We start from the raw sequence: 20386 nt of genomic DNA, 5'->3' as shown, positions 1-20386 counted from the left end.
TTTATTGGTCATTACCTGACTTACAACCATTCACAACTTTGCCCAGATTAGTTTGGTGGTGTGTACTTTCTGAGGCTTCTTAATCACGAAGTTGTTTGCACTTTATTTTCTCCTGTATCAGAGTACAACTGAGTACACCGTTTAACCTCAGTTATCTGCTTTGAGGCTGTGCTTAAGTCAGATTAGTTCTTTTTTTTTAATTTTTATATTTTTTAAAGATTTTATTTATTAATTTGACAGAGAGAGAGACAGCGAGAGAGGGAACACAAACAGGGGGAGTGGGAGGGGGAGAAGCAGGCTTCCTGCTGAGCAGGGAGCCCTATGTAGGGCTCGATCCCAGCATCCTGGGATCATAAGTCAGGTTTGTTCTATCACCAAACCATTTCCCTTGGTTAGAAAAGACACTCTTCCCCCCCGCCCCCAACTGGTATTAGATCTGCTTCACACTGTTGATTAAGATATTGGGCTTTTTATTTATTTTTTAATATTTATAGGTCTCCATGAGCTTAACATAAGTCTTGCTGACAAATTAGGTTTCTGGGTTAGTAAGGCTGTCTTAGTCCATTTGGGCTGCAAAATTATGGACTAGGTAGCTCATGAACAACAAATTTATTTCTCACAGTTCAGGAGCCTAAGAAGTCTAACATCAAAGTGCTGGCAGATTTGGTGTCTGGTGAGTACCTGTTTCGTTGAATATCTGTTTCCTGTTCTTCTTGCTGTGTCCTCCTGTGGTGGAAGGGTGGAGGGAACTCTTTGGAATCTCATTCATAAGGGCTCTGCCCTCATGACCTAATCACGGGCCTCCAACTCCTAATACCATCACATTGGACATTAGATGAATTTTGTAGGGGCACAAATATTAGGACTGTAGCAAAGGCTGAGGGCCAGGCTCAGGACTGTAGTGAATTTTTCAAGGAGACATACTTTTGTATATATCCTTTCATTCCATCTACAACATGGATATTTTTTTTTTTTTTTTTTTTAAAGATTTTATTTATTTGAGAGAGGATGAGAGGAGAGAGAGAGAGCACATGAGAGGGGGGAGGGTCAGAGGGAGAAGCAGACTCCCTGCTGAGCAGGGAGCCCGATGCGGGACTCGATCCCGGGACTCCAGGATCATGACCTGAGCCGAAGGCAGTCGCCCAACCAACTGAGCCACCCAGGCGCCCTACAACATGGATATTTTTATTTTAAACTTTAAAAGGTATGATAATTTAGGGAAACAGAAAAAGAGTCAGTCTCATGTAATCTAGCTATAGCTACAATGGGGCATCGGTCTGTTTTAGTACAGTAGGTATATTTAAAATTTAATACATTGTATTACTGTAAGCTATCAGCATGTGAATTTTCTGGAATGTTTAAATTCTTACTTTAACACATTCATAACACATTGTAGGTATATTAGGACATATTGAAAGTTTACTAGTATACTTAGAACTGCATTCCACTCAAACAACTTGACTGAAAAGTAACATTTGAAGAAGTAAAGAGTACTGAGTTGATGACAGGATTTGACAGGGACAGACTTACCTGATAAATTTTCTTTCCACTAGCATCTAGAATGTAGGAAATGGGCATTTTAATTGATTAATTCAAGAAGGATTTGCTGAGTACTTACTAAGTGTCAAGAATTGTACTAGAGGTTGGAGAGGTAGACATTAAAAAAAACACAGTGCCCTTCCCCCAGTGACATAAGTGGCTAGACAAGTCTCCAAACAAATAAGTGTAGTATACTGGAATAAAACTATAATTGAAGGTTGTATGAGATGCAATGGAAGCAAGAACTGAAGCATTTAACTTTGTTAGGAAGGAACTGCTTCATTATATTTGTGATATTTGAGCTGAATCTTGAAGAATATGTCGAAATTTGCCAGGACACAAGCAGTAAATGGACATTCCAGATAAAAACAACAATAGGTGGAAAGGCATGGTATTGAAATACAACAGCCCTTTGAAGTAATTTTTTTTGTTTCTGAAAGAGTAGGGTGCATATGAGGGAATAGTAAGTATGGGCTAGAAAATGAAAAATGTTGTGGTCTTAGGAATTTATTCTATAGTTTATTCTAATGGCCAAAGGAAAGCTATTGAGTTTTAAGCAGCAGAGTTTTATGACAAGATTTGCATTTTCCAGAAAATTCACATGCTGATAGCTTACAGTAATACAAGCTCAGGAGATTATTAAAAATAGTTGAAGTAGGAGATGAGAAGATCTTGAACTCCTCAGTAAAATGGGATTCATGAAATTGGAGGGCTTATAAGGAGATAAATAGGTTTAAGTGTGATAAATTGTTGCAGTTATGCCCCCCTTCTCAAGCCAATAGGTCATGCCTACATATATCCATACCCTTGGGTAGACCCCTCCCAGACTGACTAACTCATGTGACTTGCTTTGGCCATTGAGATAATAGCAGTTGTAATTTAGCAGACTTGAAAAATGTTTGCACGTTAGGATTTGCCCTTTTACAGCTGATAACCCTTCAGCCACCATGTAATCAAATCAGGCTTTGCCTCCTAGAAGATCAGGAACCACTTGGAGAGAGGCCCCAAGTGTCCCAACCATCTCAGCCTTCCCAGTTGAGGCCCCAGACATATGTGTGAGGTCATCCTAGCCCCAACTAAGATGGTTCAGACCAGAAGAATCAGCTAGTCAACCCACAGAATCACAGGAAATAATAAATATTTCCATATAAATCTTCAGATTTGGTGCGGTTTGTTTCATAACAAAAGTTAACTGATACCCTAAGTGACCCAAGTAGATGTGGAGTGGGAAGAAGTCTAAGATGAATCTTTTGTAGCTTGGGCGGATGGATAGATCAATTTTGGAAAGCTATGAATATTAGAACAAGTAAATTTGTGATATTACCAAAGGTAATGGGAAATATATATATATATATAGTTGTATTTTTTTACGATTTTATTTTTAAGTAATTTCTACACCCAGCATGGGACTTGAACTTACAACCCCAAGATCAAGAGTTGCATGTACCACCAACTGAGCCAGCCAAGTGCCCTGGAAATATATATTTTTACAGACCAAGTTTGGAGGGATAATAAATTCAGCTGTGGAAATAGAGTCTTAGGGGTTGAGTTCTTGGGACATATAAGTGAAGATATCCAGTTGGCAGTTTGATATAGATATCTGGAGATCATAAATTTGGAGTAAAAACTGTGGCTTTGAATGACATTGCCCATTTCTCATTAGTTTTGGGAGATTTTTTTTTTTTTTTTAAAGATTTTATTTATTTATTTGACAGAGAGAGACACAGCGAGAGAGAGAGCACAAGCAGGGGGAGTGGGAGAGGGAGAAGCAGGCTTCCCGCCGAGCAGGGAGCCCGATGCGGGGCTCGATGCCAGGACCCTGGGATCATGACCTGAGCTGAAGGCAGACGCTTAACGACTGAGCCACCCAGGCTCCCCAGTTTTGGGAGATTTTTGTAAATTCTTTGATACCTTGTACTTAGACAGTGTTGTCTATCAATAGAGACAACCTCTTCCTTTCCAATCTGTATGCTTTTAAAAAAATTTTTTATTGTTATGTTAATCACCATACATTACATCATTCGTTTTTGATGTAGTGTTCCATGATTCATTGTTTGTGCATAACACCCAGTGCTCCATGCAGAACGTGCCCTCTTTAATACCCATCACCAGGCTAACCCATCCTCCCACCCCCCTCCCCTCTAGAACCCTCAGTTTGTTTTTTTCAGAGTCCATCGTCTCTCATGGTTCGTCTCCCCCTCCCAATCTGTATGCCTTTTATTTTTTTATTGTGTTCGTTTGAATTGCCAGTACATGTTGAATAGGAGTGGTGAGAGTAGATGTCCTTGCCTTGTTCCTGTTTTAGGGAAAAAACATTCAGTCTTTTACTATTATGTGTTACCTATAGTTTTTCTTTTGTAGATGTCATTTTTCAGGTTAAGTTCCTTTCTTAGATTACTAAGAGTTTTTATCATGAGTAGATACTTAATTCTGTCAAATGCTTTTCCTGCCTATATGGAGAAATCATAGTTTTTCTTCTTTAGTCTATTAATATGGTGAATTATGTCAATTAATTTTTAAATGTTGAATCAGCCTTGCATTTCCAGTATAAAACCCATTGGGTTGTAGTATATTATCCTTTTCATATGTTGAATTTTATTTACTAATATTTTGTGGTAGATTTTGCATCTATGTTTATGGGAGATACTGCCTTTCTTACGATGTATTTTTTTTTTTTTTAAAGATTTTATTTATTTATTTGACAGAGAGAGGGACAGCGAGAGAGGGAACACAAACAGGGGGAGTGGGAGAGGGAGAAGCAGGCTTCCCGCCAAGCAGGGAGCCCAATGCGGGGCTCGATCCCAGGACCCTGAGATCATGACCTGAGCCGAAGGCAGTCGCTTAACCAACTGAGCCACCCAGGCGCCCCTATGATGTATTTATCTGGCTTTGGTAATAGGGTTGTGCTCCTGAATTGGAAATGTTTCCCCCTTTTTCTGTTTTCAAAAAACATTATATAGAATTAGTATTCTTTCTTTCTCTTTTTATTTTAAAGATTTTATTTATTTATTCATGAGAGACAGAGAGAGGCAGAGGGAGAGGGAGAAGCAGGCTCCCCGCTGAGCAAAGAGCCAGATGCAGGACTCGATCCCAGGACCCTGGGATCATGACCTGAGCCGAAGGCAGATGCTTAACCGACTGAGCCACCCAGGCGCCTAGAATTAGTATTATTTCTTTATGATTTGGTAGATTTGCTGGTAAAGCCACTTGGCAAAGAAATTTCTTTATGGAGAGGTTTTAAACTACAGATTTAATTCCTTTAATGGATATAGGATTATCCAGGTTATATATTTCTTCCTGAGTGAGCTTTGGTAATTTGTGCCTATGGATGAATTGGCATAAAGGTGTGTGTAATACTCTCTTAAATATCTGTAGTGTCTGTGATGATGTCACCCTCACATTCCTGATTTTGGTAATTTATGTCTTTTTTTTTCATGTCAGTATGGCTAGAAGTTTATAGATTTTGTTAGTATTTTCCTTTCCAAGCCATCCAGGCGCCCCTAGACTATCATATCTGTTTTTTTTTTTTTTTAGGATTTTATTTATTTATTTGACAGACATAGGAAGAGAGGGAACACAGGCAGAGAGAGTGGGAGAGGGAGAAGCAGGCTTCCCGCGGAGCAGGGAGCCCAATGCGGGGCTCGATCCCAGGGCCCTGGGATCATGACCTGAGCCAAAGGCAGACGCCCAACGACTGAGCCACCCAGGTGCCCCTATCATATGTCTTGATAAATGCTTCAGGTGCACTTGAAAATAACGTGTATTCTAATGTTGTTGGGTAGAGAGTTCTACAAATATCTTAGATCAAGTTGGTTGATAGTGTTGTTCAGGTCTTCTCAGTCTTTGCTGACTTTCTACTTATTCTATCCATAACTTTAAGAAATAGTGAAGCCTCCAAGTATAATTATGAATTTGTCTATTTATCCTTTCAAGTTTTTGCTTCATGTATTTTGAAGATCTGTTTTTAGGTCCATACACAATTACAGTTCTTACATCTTCTTGGTGATCTGATCCTTTTAACATTGTATAATATCCGTCTTTATCCATGGTGATACATAGCACCTCCCACTTCTTTTGACTAGTGTTTTAATGTTATCTTTTACCATCCTTTTACTCCTAACCTATCTATGGGTTGCTTATTTAATTTCAGTTGAATCTTTGTTTAAAAAAACTCAATCTGACAATTTTTGCTTTTAATTGGTATGTTTAGATCATTTACATTAGTGTAATAATTGATGTGGTTGGACTTAAGTTACCCTTTTATTGATTTCTGTTTGTTTCCTCTTTTTTATTTTTCTCTTTAACGTTTCCTGCCTTTTTTTTTGGATTATTTGGACATTTTTAGTATTCCATTATCTATTGGGTTTTGGTTATCTCTCTTTATAAAGATATAAGCACTTTCATTTTCTAATTTTTAACTGGTAAAATACACCTAACATAAAATTTATTATCTTAACTATTTTTAGGTGTATAGTTCAGTATTAAGTATATTTACATTGTTGTGCAACCATTCTTCAGAACTTTTCCATCTTGTGAAACTGAAACCCTATACCTATTAAGCAATAATTCCCTATTCTCCCTCCTCCCAAGCCTTGGCAAATACCATTCTACTTTGTTTCTATGAATTTGACTGCTCTAGATACTGCATGTAAATGGATTTATACAGTATTTGTCTTTGTGATTGACTTATTTCACTTAGCATAATCTCAAATATTGTTGTAGCATGTATTAGAATTTACTTCCCTTTTAAGGCTGAATAATATTCTACTTTGTCTATATACCACATTTTGTTTATCCATTCATCTGCTGATGGACACGTAGTCTATTGTGAATAATCTGCTATAAATATGGGTATACAGTTACCTCTTTGAGATTCTGCTTTATATTTTGGATATACACCTAGAAGTGGAATTACTATATCAATTTTTAATTTTTTGAGGAACTGCCATAGTGTTTTCCTTAGCAACTGCACTATTTTACATTATCCCCAACAGTGCACAAGGGTTCTAATTTCTCTACATCTTCACCACACCTTTTAGTCAGTGTTATAAAACCGGGACCTGTTGATGAAGTCCTAATGGAAGCTACAACTAAGAATGTAAAGGCTGATGAAATTAAGGTGAAAGTTGAGAAGAGAATTAATATGTTTCAATGAGCTTTATGTGAAATGGTTGTATCTCTTTTACCTGATTGCATTATGGGGATGAACATTATATCTGACTGGGGAACATTTCACCTACCAGAATTGTTAAAAAGAAGGCATGTAAATCTGCCCTTCAAGCAATGTTAATTGGACATGCTAAATGGGAATCGATAAGATTACGTGAATCCAAACCATATAGAGTAGAAGCTGGAGTGCTGATATGGACAAATTATTTTTTTTTATTTTTAAGATCTTATTTATTTATTAGAGAGAGCGCCCATGCACTCGCACACAAGCGGGGGAGCGGCAGAGGGAGAGGAAGAAGTAGGCTCCCTGCTGATGTGGGGCTCTATCCCAGGACCCTGGGATCATGACCCAAGCTGAAGGCAGAGACTTAACTGACTGAGCCACCCAGGTACCCCTGGACAAATTCTTTATGCAATAACTGTATGTGGAACATACACTGGGCCTTATCACAAAAGCCTGGGAGCATCTCCCAGCATTGACTACTGGGACTTTGGTCTGGAGAATTCCCATTTGGGGGGCAATTACTAGGTTGCTATCAGACATTAATTAAAACTGCCCTTGTGACTGAAGGACGTAAAATCTTGAATCCTAAAATGCCTTTGATGTCTTGGATGATGTTGGAAAAACACTGTATTGGGGAGGGCAGTGCCCAGAATAGTTCCATAATAAAATGGAAATAGTTTATACAGGGTCATGCTACCTATGGAATGCAAGGATGATATACTTACAATAGGGAGCCTCTTTTCAAACCCTAGGCCTGACTTTGAAATTTTGAAGAGCCTCCAGATTCTGTCATCACTTGGACCATGCCCTATGGACATCTCTCAGCTGACCAACAAATATCTCCTTGGTTCATGGATGGCAGTTGTAAGGTAAATGGACAAAATCCTGTTTGGTAGACCACCACTCTGATCAGAGAAGGTAAAAATCAGCTAGGTGGGCTGACTTGCATACTGTTTGCTTACCAGCGGTGGAAGAATTGGACAATGAATGATAACAATCCCTAGATTTCATTTTTACCAACTCATGGACAATGGCCAATGAAGGGCAGTGGAAACCTGGCCTATTATAGGGGTGCCTATATGGGGCACAGCTCTGTGGAAAATCACTGTGGAAATTTGAGGGGCACATTGAGCTGGGAGGTATCAATGCCCATCAGAAAAAAAAAAAACCCCTTTAGTGGACTATTCCTTGCCCGGCACTGGAATCTCTGAATACTTATTTCTTAAAGTAGCTATTTAATGTCTGTCTCTTCGACTATACTCAATGTCAGGAGGGACTATTTTGGTTTTATTACTGTATCCCCATGACTAATACAGTTCTTGGCATATACTAATAACCCAATAAATATTTATTGAATATATGAATGAATGGATACTTTTCAGATCTCATCTTACTTGACATTTTTATAGCATTCTACACCATGGATTGTTCTTACCTGGAATCTTTTCCCCCTAGTCTTCCTTATTACTAAGGTCTGCTGGTTTCCCCACTTCTCTGGCCTTCCTTTATAGGTAAGTTGCCATTTCTTTTTTTTTTTTTTAATTTTATTTACTTATTTGAGAGCGAGTGTGTGAGCAGGAGGGAGAGGGAGAGAGAATCTGAAGCAGACTGCGCTGAGTGTGGAATCTGATGCAGGGCTCAATCTCACAACTGTGAAATCATGACCTGAGCCCAAACCAAGAGTCGGACACTTAGCTGACAGAGCCGCCCAGGTGTTTCAAGTTGCCATTTCTTTATGAATATTATAGCTTCAGAAATTGCTTTTGAAAAGGGGATACCTGCATAGTCAGCTCATATATGCAACACATAAATTCTTAGTAATAAATGCTCAGTCACCATTTAATCATTCTAGAACAAAGTAGATATTTGTTACTGCATAGTGGCACTCCTTTGCTGTCACTTTGTTACCTGTTATTAGGTCCTCTGTAACTCTTTTTTCCCCGTTTATCTAGTTTATTATTTCTACACAAACGCTTGCTAGAATATAATTTTCAAAAATTTAAAAACATGGCTTTTATTCAAATATAATAGGAAAATATTTCAAATATCTTATTCAACTCAATTATGAGAACATATAAGATACTAAGATTGGTTCAAAGAAAAATTCAGGGAACAAAGAATATATATATAGTCAAAGGAATGCTGAACTAATTTGTCAGTAGATGGAAATTTCTGCATGGTAAGAGACATAATATTTTGGGTTATGTTTTTTTCTAGATGGAAAAGAGTTAAATCTCTACCAGCAGATTTGTATTTATATGACTAAGGACAGGAATCATTTGCATTGCTCTCCAATAGGAAGAGCAATTGCTTTGTTGTCAGTGACCTGCAAGTTAACCACTACCCGTATAAAGTTGTAAAATAACCTAGTCAATAGAAAGTCAAATTAAGATGCACATCCCTACACAGTCAGCTATCCTGTCCCCAGAAGGTCTGCTAAATTATATCTTGTATTCCATTGGAATGATCCCAGTAATCTCTTCTGCCTGTTTCCAAGTTTTGAATGTTTTTTCTTAATTCTCTTTACCCTGACAAGAAAGAAAACTTTACTTTTGCTTTTCTGTAGTACCTGTCCCCCTTCCTTCATACAATGTTTTTCCCCCTACCTGTGCCCAGTTTTCTCTCTTACTTCCATTAAATCTTGGCCCCAGCTTGCTTCCTTTGAACACAAATTTTTGGTTTTCCTTCTTTCACCCTTATGTGATGTGGCTGAACCACAGTTCACTTCCTAAACATTTGGAGAATAATTTGGAGTGTTAGTTTCTTATTTTACGGTATAGTAAGATGGTATTATTTTTATTAAAAATGGTCTTTATTGGTCTGGTATATGTGTATTCTCAGTTTTACTTTAAGCTCTGGTATAAACTACAAGTGATGGGGGTTTTTTGTATAGAAATTTTATACAGTAGGGTGCCTGGGTGGCTCAGTTAAGCGTCTGCCTTCCGCTCAGGTCATGATATCGGGGTCCTGGGATCAGGCCCTGCATCGGGCTCCCTGCTTAGTGGGGAGTCTGCTTGTCCCTCTCCCTCTGCCCGTCTCTCTGCTCATGCTCTCTCAAATATAAATAAATAAATAAATAAAATCTTAAAAAGGAATTGTATCCACTAATTCAGGGATGGTAAATACATAGCACTTGTGCCACCGCTTTTTCTACCCATACCTATGGCAGATATTGACAACTGATATCAAATTCATTCTTGTTCAGCTTGAACTCAGCCTCAGGTTCCTTCTTCACACACAAGTCCAGCCATTCACTATCAATCAGTTGAAGCTGACACAAGATAAAAATGTTTTAAATGAATGCTTTTAGGAAAAATGTCATAGAGCAATCTGGTTCTAGAGTTGGCGTATAGGAAGGCAACCTTTGTGTGTGTCTCAAAATAAAAATGTCTTTGGGAATTGTTTTTAGGTAATTAGTTGTATGAAGTTGAGTATAATCTTAAAAAGTATGTTTTCCTTAATGCAAATCAAAACCACAATAAGATATCACCTTACGCCAGTCAGAATGGCTAGAATCAAAAAGACAAGAAATAACAAATGTTGGTGAGGATGTGGAGAAAACAAAATCCTCGTGCACTGTTGGGAATGTAAATTGGTGCAGTCACTGTGGAAAACTATGGAGGTTCCTCAAAAATTAAAAATAGAAATACCATATGATCCAGTTATTCTATTACCCAAAGAAAATAAAAACAGTAATTCAAAAAGATATATGCATCCCTTGTTTATTGCAGCATTATTTAAAATAGCCAGGATCTGGACCAAGTGTCAGTCAATAGATGAATGGATAAAGAATACAATGGAATATTATTGCTATTTCTGGCAACATGGATGGACCTTGAGGGTATTATGCTAAGTGAAATAAGTCAGACAGAGAAAGACAAATATCACGTGATTTAACTTACATGTGGAATCTAAAAAACAAAACAAACAAAAAGCAGAATCAGACCTATAACTAAATTCAGAGAACAAACTGTTGTTTGCCAGAGGGGAGGGCAGTAGATGGGTGGGCAAAATGGGTGAAGGGGAATTGAAGGTACAGGTTTCCAGTTATGGAATGAATAAGTCATAGGGATAAAATGTACAGCATAGGGAATATAGTCAGTGGTATTATAATAGTGTTGGGGGTGTGACAGATGGTAGTTACACTTGGAGTGAGCATAGCATAAGGTATAGGGTTATCAAATAACTATGTGGTACACCTGAAACTAATGTTAACATTGTATGTCAACTATACTTCAATTAAAAAAATAATAGATAACTTGAAAAAAAGAAGTATGTTTTCCTTTTTTTTTTTAGCTAAAAATCCAAAGTAGATACAATTTTATATAAAAATTTATTTCTATCATGTGGTTTAGTGGTTAACCATCTGGAAAATAAAGATATGGATTTATTAACCTAATTTCAATTTTTTTTGCAACTTCACACCTTTTATTTGTGGGGCTTATGCTTTGTCTTGAAAATACCTTCTCTAGGGGCACCTGGGTGGCTCAGTCATCGAGCATCTGCCTTCAGCTCAGGTCATGATCCCAGGGTCCTGGGATCGAGCCCCGCGTCGGGCTCCCTGCTCAGCGGGAAACCTGCTTCTCCCTCTCCCACTCCCCCTGCTTGTGTTCCCTCTCTCGCTATGTCTCTCTCTGTCAAATAAATACAAATAAAAAAATCTAAAAAAAAAAAAAGAAAAGAAAATACCTTCTCCATCTGCCCCAACAATGCACTGGCAGGGAAGAGGTAGCAGAAAATAAAAGACATCCCTTGTTATTGCACATGGACGCATTATACAGGCCCACCTGGTGAAGGCTAGGGGGAATCTTGGCACATTCTCAGATCCCTGTTCAGGAGGGGGTTGGGTTACTGGAGTGGCATCACATGTGAGAGGGGTTTCTCCAAGCTACTCTAGTCCTAGCTATTGGTCCTTGTGCTTCCTGGTTCTTCATGCCTTCCTGGTACTGCCTCCCTCAGTGACATCTCCAATTTTTTTTTAAAGATTTATCTATTTATTTTAGAGAGAGAAAGAACATGAGTGGGGGAAGGGACAGAGGAAGAGAATCTCAAGCAGCCACCCTGCTGAGCACAGAGTAGGCTTGATCTCACAACCCGTGAGATCATGACCTGAGCTGAAACCAAGAGTCGGATGCCCAACTGACTGAGCCACCCAAGTGCCCCTCCAGTGTATCTTTTTTTAATGTATTTACATTTGATCTCAAAATAATGTGCTTTAGATTGAAAAACTTTGGTTTCTGTGAATCTAGAGAGTTTTGTCATAGGTCAAAGAGGTTCAAAATCAGAAATTAGTTACCTCCTTTCTTGTAAAAGAAATTTACATTAAGTTTCAGATGTATCATATGTCCAAAATAGAACTTGGTGTTTTGTAGAGGGAAGTTCAGAACAGGAGGTATGAACGATCTATTGGCTTGTTTAATGTTCTCAGTGCTCTTGATATATACAGAGAGTAATTATTAAAAACATGGACTGTGGTGCCAAACTCCCTTGGGTTCAGCTTGGACAAATTGCTTAACTTTGTTCTGTTTCAGTTCCCTCATCTTAGTGTGGTTATTGTGAGAAATTATTTATTTATTTATTTACGTAATTGTTAGCAACACACACAAACATTCATATACACATACACATGTATGTATGCAAACATATATACATACTCTCTTATGTATGGCATTTAGAACAATCTAAAAACATGGTAAGCACTGCGCATCTTAGTTATTATCTTTACAAATTAAACTTAATACCATTCCTCAAATGCTTACCAGTGCATCTTTCTCCTGAAAGTATTAAAATTTATCTTAAATGCTGATATCATAATTACACAATTCTTTTGTTTCTTTTTGTGTATAGGTTTTTTTGAATAAGCTGTTTGCCCAAGAAAAGAAACTCTCAATTTTTTCAGATCCAGAAAGAATAGATCAATTTGAAATATTCTTCATAAAATGGCTATAAGAGGCAGCAAGTGCTAAGAAACATGAATTTATGAACATAGCCACATGCTTTTTTCCTTTCAGTTTGATTTAAATTTAATATCCTCCCACAATGGAAAATCATTTACAATAAAGAGATGAACTGGAAGGAATAGGAAAATGGAAACAAGATGTCATTTCTTTTACTATCCAACAGTTTACCATCTGTTTTAAAATGGTGTTTGACCATCTACAGTAAATGAAACAAAATGCTTTTTAAAATAATGTAATACTTTAAACTATTTTTACTACCAAACTCTCCCTCCCCTGTGAACACATTCATTTTACTGAGTAAAGGTTTATTTAAGCTCCACTTACATCTATGTTGTTTTTAGCTCATTTCCTTTTTAAAAAAGCAATTGGTGAGTTTATTTCCCAGTTTAGCTCTTATAATAAAATATAAAAGGCATTTCTGTTTTGGCCTCTACTATAACATTATCGAAAGCTATGAAAGTCACAGCAAAATATAGGACAGCATAAAATTAGAAACTGCTGGTGTTTCTTTAGCAGCAGTTACTGCCCTTGCAGTTTTCACCCCTCTTGCTACCAGCCCAAATCTGAGAGTCACCTTTGTGTACCAAACACCAAACCCTGAGTGTGTTGTTTTTCTTATCTTTTGAAATTACACTTTCTTTCTTACTCATCTCCATTCATAAAAATGGTTAAGTAACGATAGTAGAGATTATAAGAAACAAAGAAATGAGTTTAGTTTTTCTCATAAAAAATTAATTTTTATTCATTCAAACTAACTTTTTTAAATAACAGCTTTATTGAGATATTATTCACATAGCATAAAATTTTACCCTTTTAAAGTATACAATAGTGGGTTTTTATCCACAGAGTTGTGTAACCATTATCATTATAAATTTAGAACATTTTCTTCACTTCAAAAAGAAACCCAGTGCTCATTAATAGTTATTCCTCATTCCTCCCATCCCCTAGCAACCATTAATCTACTTTCTGTCTCTGTGGATTTACCTATTCTAGACATTTCATATAAATGGAATCATAGAATATGTAGCCTTCTGTGACGGGCTTCTTTCACTTAGCAAAGTGTTTTCAAGGTTTATCCATGTTGAAGCATGTATCAATATTTCATTCCTTTTTATTGCTCACTAATATTCCATTATATGGATAGGACATGTTTGTTTACTCATTCACCAGCTGATGGATGCTTGAATTGTTTCCCGCTTGTTGACAATGTTAAGACAATGCTGCATTTAACATTCATGTATAAGGTGTTTTGTTTTTAAGATTTTATTTATTTGATAGAGCAAGCACGAGCAGGTGGGGGAGGGGCAGAGGCAGAGGGAGAAGAAGACACATGCTGAGCAGGGAGCCTGACTGGCTTGATCCCAGGACCCTGACGTCATGACCTGAGCCAAAGGCAGATGCTTAACTGACCAAGCCACCCAGGCACCCCCGAATTTTTTTATATGGATATATAGTTTATTGGAAGACTCTCTCTTTCCCATCGAATTTTCTTGACATCTTTCTTGAAAATCAGTTGACCATAAATGTAAGCATTTACATTTCTAGTCCATTGATCTATCTATCTGTCTATACCAGTACCATACTGTCCTGATTGCTATTCTTTGTGTTGTGTTTTGAAATCAGGAAGTGTCAGGACTCCAACTTTATTCCCGTTTTCAAGATTGTTTTGGCTATTTTGGATTTCATTTCTGTATGAATTTTAGGATCAGCTTGACAATTTCTGCAGTTTTGTGTGGCTTTCATATCTTTATGCATATATAAATATGTCTTCTACAACACATGAATATTTTAAAACAAAATTATAATGATATTATGTTTTTCTGCAACTTTCTTTTCTCCCCCAACATTTTATTATGAAAATTTTCAAACTGAGATAATGAAAGAATTGTAGTAACACCCAAACCCACCGCCCTCTCCATCTCCCAGCCCCAGTCTGTATTCTACAGGTGACATTTTGGTATATTTGCTTTATCATATAACTAGCCATTCCTAGCCATAACCACCTATTCTATGTATCATCAAACCATCTTATTATTTTGTGCATTTCAAAGCAAATCACATATATCAGTACACTTCACTTTTAAATATGTTATCATATGTATTGTTAACTAGGGTTCAATTTTTTTTTAAAGGTAAGAGGAGATTTTTTTTGAAGATTTTATTATTTGTCAGAGAGAGGGAAAGAGAGAGCACAAACGGGGGGTGTGGCAGGCAGAGGGAGAAGCAGGCTCTCCGCTGAGCAAGGAGCCCGATGTCGGACTCGATCCCAGGACCCTGGGATCATGACCTGAGCTGAAGTCAGATGCTTAACCGACTGAGCCACCCAGGCATCCCTGGGGTTCAAATTTTTTATAACTTTTTTATACAAAGTGAAATGCACAAATGTTGAGTGTGTATCTTGTGAGTTTTGACAAATACATTCACCTGTGTAACCCTAACACTTTTTAAGATATAGAGCATTTTCAGGGCACCTGGGTGGCTCAGTTGTTGGGCATCTGCCTTCGGCTCAGGTCATGGTCCCAGGGTCCTGGGATCAAGCCCCGCATGGGGCTCCCTGCTCAGTGGGAAGCCTGCTTCTCCCTCTCCCACTCCCCCTGCTTGTGTTCCTTCTCTTGTTGTCTCTCTCTCTGTCAAATACATAAATAACAATCTTTAAAAAAATGAAAAGATATAGAGCATTTTCATCACCCCCAAAAGATTCTGTATGCCCCTTCCCACTCAATTTCTGTCCCTAACCCTTGTGAAAAAGAATCACTATTCCAATTTTTTAAAAAAACAAATATTTAACATAAAAATGTAACTTTTAGGGGTACCTGGGTGACTCAGTTGGTTGAGTGTTGGACTCTCGATCTCAGCTCAGGTCTTGATCTTGCAGTCCTGAGTTTGAGCCTCACATTGGGCTCTGTGCTGGGCATGGAGCCTACTTAAAAAAAAATGTAACTTTAAAAAATTATAAAAAAGTAAGTGGTTAGAGTTTAAAAATTGGAAAAGACCTGTATTAAAAAGTAAAATTCTTAAGGGAACCCTTGTGCACTGTGCACTGTTGGTGGGAAAGTAAATTGGTGCAGCCACTGTGGAAAACAATATGGAAGTTCTTCAAAAAATTAAAAATAGAACTACCATATGATCCAGCTAATTTACTTATGTGTATTTATCTTGGAAAAAAACCTAATTCAAAAAGATATGTGCATCGCTTTGTTCATCACAACATTATTTATAATAGTCAAGATATGGAAACAACCTAAGTGTCCATCAATGGATGAACAGATAAAGAAGATGGTGTGTGTGTGTGTGTGTATGTACACACACACACACACACACACACACACTGGAATACTACTCAGCCCCTAAAAAGAATGAGATCTTGCTACTTGCAACATGGTTGGACCTTGAGGAAATTATGCTAGGCAAAATAAGTCATAGAAAGACAAATATTATATGATTTCACTTATATGTGGAATCTAAAAAAAAAATGAACAAACGAAATGAAACAAAACTCTCAGATACAGAGAACAGAATGGCATTTACCAGAAGGGTGGTGGATTAGGAAGTTGGTCAAAATGGGTGAAATACAAACTTCCAGTCATAAATAAGTCACAAGGATGTAACATACATCATGGTGAGTATAGTCAATAATATTGTAATGCATACCTGAAAATTGTCAGGAGATTAAATTCTAAAAGTTAATCTATGGGAATAGATAGTAACTAGGTTTATTGTGGTGATCACAGTGTATACACATATCAAATTGTTATGTTGTATATCTGAAATCAATATATGTCAATTATACTTCAGTAAAAAGATTAAAAAAAGAAGTAAAATTCTTCCTTTATGCTGACTCCAGAAGTAACCTCAGTTAGAAGCATTTCATGTGTCCTCCTTTTTACCTCATTTTTATTTCACCTTATGCTTTTTATTTAGCTTTAAAAAATAATTTAAAACTTAATATACCTTTATATGAAGCTAAACAATACCAGCATATGTAAAAGAAATATCTCCTCCCTCTTCTTCCAACCTCAATTAGCTGGCTGGCAAAACAATTTTAATAACTTGAGTTACATCCTTTCACCCCCTTCCACATAGTTATGTACACTTGGATGACTTTTCTTTAAAAAAAGCGTGTAAGGGGTGAAATCACACATTTGAATCTGTAACTTCCATGTATGGTAGACTAGCCTCTAGATCTTCATCATCCAATATGGTAGTCACTAGCCACATGTAGCTACTGAACACTTGAAATGTAGCTCTTTTGAATTCGATTGTGCTGTAAGGTGTAAAATGCACACCAGATTCCTAAGACTTAGTACAAAAAGAGAATGTAAAATATCTCACAAATAATTTTTTTATTGATTACATGTTGGATATATTGAGTTAAATAAAATATATTATTAAAATTAATTTCATTGTTTCCTTTTGCTGTTTTTATTTTTATTTTTTTATTTTTAAGACTTTATTTATTTATTTGACAGAGGGAAACAGCGAGAGAGGGAACCCAAGCAGGGGGAGTGGGAGAGGGAGAAGCAGGCTTCCCACGGAGCAGGGAGGCCGACGTGGGGCTCGATCCCAGGACCCTGGGATCACGACCTGAGCTGAAGGCAGACACTTAATGACTGAGCCACCCAGGCGCCCCTCCTTTTGCTGTTTTTAATGTAGCTACTTAAAACTTAAATTTACACATGTGACATAATTATATTTCTTTTTTTTTCTGATCTCATTTATTTTTTTTAAATTTTATTATGTTAATCACCATACATTACATCATTAGTTTTTGATGTAATGTTCCACGATTCATTGTTTGCGTATAACACCCAGTGCTCCATTCAATACGTGCCCTCTGACATAAATTATATTTCTATTGGACAGTGCTACTCTGGACTAACTGATGAAGATCCTGATACTTAATAGTTGCATAATAGTCTGCAGTAGGGATATAAATTCATTCACCATTCCCCATTGATTACATTCAGGGTTTTATAGCTTGCTTTATTTGTTTGCATGTTATACTGCTATATCAATTGTCTTTTGCTGTGAAACAAAATTATCTAAATTTAGTGGCTTAAAACAACGAACATTATTTCTCATAATTTTGAGGGTTGACTGGTCAGTTCTAGTCTGGGTCAGCTCAGCTGGGACTGGATGATTTAGGATGGCCTCAATCATGTATCTGGGGGCCTCAGCTAGGATGGTTGGGATAACCAGAGGCTTCTTCACATGAGCTCTCATCCTTCAGGAGGCTGGTCTGGGATTACGTTCACTCAGTTGTGGAAGGGTTCCTAGCAGCAAGTAAGTTCCAATATGCAATTATTATACCTTCTGCTTGTGCCACATTTGTACCCTCCCATTGGCCAAAGGAAGTCACATGGCCATGTCTAGGATTCGAGGGGATAGAGAAATAGACTTACCTTTCCAGTAGGTAAAGACTTTACTTCTCCAGGAAGGAAAAGCAAACCACTTTGCAAAAAAGGCAAGTGTGCCAGGAATTATAGGGAGCTACATATATGAAATGAAAATCCAATAATTACTGCTGGAGAGTTCTGTTATGTTGAACTTCTCCCTGAAACTAACATGGCACAGTTAACAGGGGAGGCCCCAGTATGAGGCAGAAAAGAAGAGAGACCTGAGTCAAGAAGAAGCACTAAGGCCCAATGAATGTCTTGGACTCTGACCAATTACTTCAACCACTCCTCCTAAGAACTGAGGGGTCCAGGAAAGCCTTTTTAGGTTGGTAACATGAGGAGACTGAGCAGAAGTGTTTTCTTCCCTGAAATCTACAAAAGTGAACTGCATGCCTCACATGTAACCAAAATGTTCCACAGAGTAAAAGCTGAGGTGGGGTTCTGGTGGTTGTGGCTAGAGCCATTGTCTCCTTGGTCTATTTGTGTTTTTAACTGCCTATGTATGTTCATAACTTTTATAACCATAGTGCCTCAGAATTTTCATTAGAAACTTCAAGAATTACCTTTAGTGTGGGCGCCTGGGTGGCTCAGTCGGTAAAGTGTCTGCCTTCAGCTCAGGTCATGATCCCAGGGTCCTGGGACGGAGTCCTGTATCAGGCTCCTTGCTCAGCAGGGAGCCTGCTTCTCCGTCTGCCTGCTGCTCCCCCTGCTTGTGTGCTCTCTTTTCTCGGACAAATAAATAAGTAAAATCTTTAAAGAAAAAAAAAAAAAGATTCTCTCTCTCCTGCCCTTCCCCACTCTAAAAAAAACTTCATTGCTAAAAAATGCTAACCATCATCTAAGTTTTCAGTGAGTCATAGTCTTTTTGCTGGTGGAGGGTCTTGCCTCCATGTTGATGGCTGCTAACTGATCAGGGTGGTGATTGCTAAAGATTGGGTGGCTGTGGCTATGGCAGTTTCTGAACATAAGAGAGCAATGAAGTTTGCCATGTGGATCCATGATTTCTCTGTAATATGTGATGTTGTTTGATACATTTTACCTACAGTAGAGCTTCTTTCAAACTTGGAGTCAATTGTCTCAAACCCTGCCACTGTTTTATCAACTAAGTTTATGAATATTCTAAATCATTTGTTGTCATTTCAATAGTCTTCACAGCATCTTTACCAGGAGTAGATTCCGTCTCAAAAAACCACGGTCCTTGCTCATCCATAAGAAACAAGTCCTCATTCATTAAAGTTTTATCATGAGATTGCAGCAATTTAGCCACATTTTCAGGCTCCAGTAGTAACATCAAAGAACACTGATCACTGTAACAAATATAATAATAATGAAAAAGTTTAACATATTGTGAGAATTACCAAAATGTAACACAGAATCAAGAAATAAGCAAATGCTATTAGAAAATGATGCTGATACACTCTGGAAAACAGTATGGAGGTTCCTCAAAAAGTTGAAAATAGAGCTACCATACGATCCAGCAATTGCACTACTGGGTATTTACCCCAAAGATACAAATGTGGGGATCCAAAGGGGTACGTGCACCCCGATGTTTATAGCAGCAATGTCCACAATAGCCAAACTGTGGAAAGAGCCAAGATGTCCATCGACAGATGAATGGATAAAGAAGATGTGGTATATATATACAATGGAATATTATGCAGCCATCAAAAGGAATGAGATCTTGCCATTTGCAACGACGTGGATGGAACTGGAGGGTATTATGCTGAGCGAAATAAGTCAAACAGAGAAAGATATGTATCATATGACCTCACTGATATGAGGAATTCTTAATCTCAGGAAACAAACTGAGGGTTGCTGGAGTGGGGGGTGGGGTGGGAGGGATGGGGTGACCGGGTGATAGACACTGGGGAGGGTATGTACTCTGGTAAGCGCTGTGAATTGTGCAAGACTGTTGAATCTCAGATCTGTACCTCCGAAACAAATAATGCAGTATATGTTAAGAAAAAAAAAAAAGAAGAAGAAGAAGAAGATAGCAGGAGGGGAAGAATGAAGGGGGGGAATCAGAGGGGGAGACGAACCATGAGAGATGATGGACTCTGAAAAACAAACTGAGGGTTCTAGAGGGGAGGGAGGTGGGAGGATGGGTTAGCCTGGTGATGGGTATTAAAGAGGGCACATTCTGCATGGAGCACTGGGTGTTATGCACAAACAATGAATCATGGAACACTACATCTAAAACTAATGATGTAATGTATGGTGATTAACATAACAATAAAAAAATTAAAAAAAAAAACGATGCTGATAGACTTGCTCAATGCAGGGTTGCTACCAGCCTTCAATTTGTTTAAAAAAAAATG

General features: G+C 37.8%; 1 protein-coding gene across 2 annotated transcripts in view; it reads left to right on the top strand.

Annotated features, from left to right (window-relative positions):
- RPS6KB1 (ribosomal protein S6 kinase B1) overlaps positions 1 to 20386 on the top strand; it is a 92299-nt gene that overhangs the window by 54607 nt on the left and 17306 nt on the right. For both annotated transcript variants that reach the window (XR_013444611.1, XR_013444612.1), the window contains exon 16: positions 623 to 673. The gene's annotated coding sequence lies outside the window, so the exon portion shown is untranslated. The remainder of the gene's footprint in view (positions 1 to 622; positions 674 to 20386) is intronic.

The sequence above is a fragment of the Halichoerus grypus genome, chromosome 2 (assembly GCF_964656455.1).
Source record: "Halichoerus grypus chromosome 2, mHalGry1.hap1.1, whole genome shotgun sequence".
NCBI classification, from domain to species: Eukaryota; Metazoa; Chordata; class Mammalia; order Carnivora; family Phocidae; genus Halichoerus; species Halichoerus grypus.
Note: the sequence above shows the minus strand (reverse complement) of the source record. Positions and strands in the feature narration are given on the sequence as shown.